Source organism: Phaseolus vulgaris, chromosome 6 (genome assembly GCF_051622355.1).
Source record: "Phaseolus vulgaris cultivar YP4 chromosome 6, ASM5162235v1, whole genome shotgun sequence".
Taxonomy (NCBI): Eukaryota; Viridiplantae; Streptophyta; class Magnoliopsida; order Fabales; family Fabaceae; genus Phaseolus; species Phaseolus vulgaris.
Window position 1 is genome coordinate 18,932,706 of NC_143503.1, and position 658 is coordinate 18,933,363.

A 658-nucleotide genomic window follows, 5' to 3' on the forward strand; every position below is an offset into this window, starting at 1 on the left:
AAATATTAAAATAAATAAAATCAATATTAAAAAAATCAATATTAATTTAATAAATATAAATATTAAAAATAATAAGATTAAGATTTGTTAATTTAATAAACATTTAAAATAAATTATATTAATATCTATTTAATTTATACTTTAAATAAATATTGAAAGTAAATTAGACTACCATCTAAACTGAAACTAATTTAAATAAATATAATTATTAAAACTAAATAAAATTAATTTCATACTAACTTTAATAATTAAATATAAATCACGCTAACATAATACATCAATTCTAACTTTAACAAATATTAAAAATATAATCTATCGCTCATTTAAATAAATACTAAAAGTAAACTAGAGTAAATATAAATAATTTAATTAAATATAAATATTAAAATTAAATAAATTTAATATCAAATAAAATAATATTAACTTTGATAAATATTAAAAAAATAGTTAACATCCGTTTACCAATAGTAATTTAAATAACATTAAAATATATTATATTAGCCTTGACAAAATAAATATTAAAATTTAATTAAATTAGTATCAATTTAATTAATACTAATTTGAAAATATTAAAAATAAATTAGACTAATAATTTAAATAAATGAAACAAAATTAGTATAGAATAAATCACATTAATTTTAACATATTCAGTTTTGTT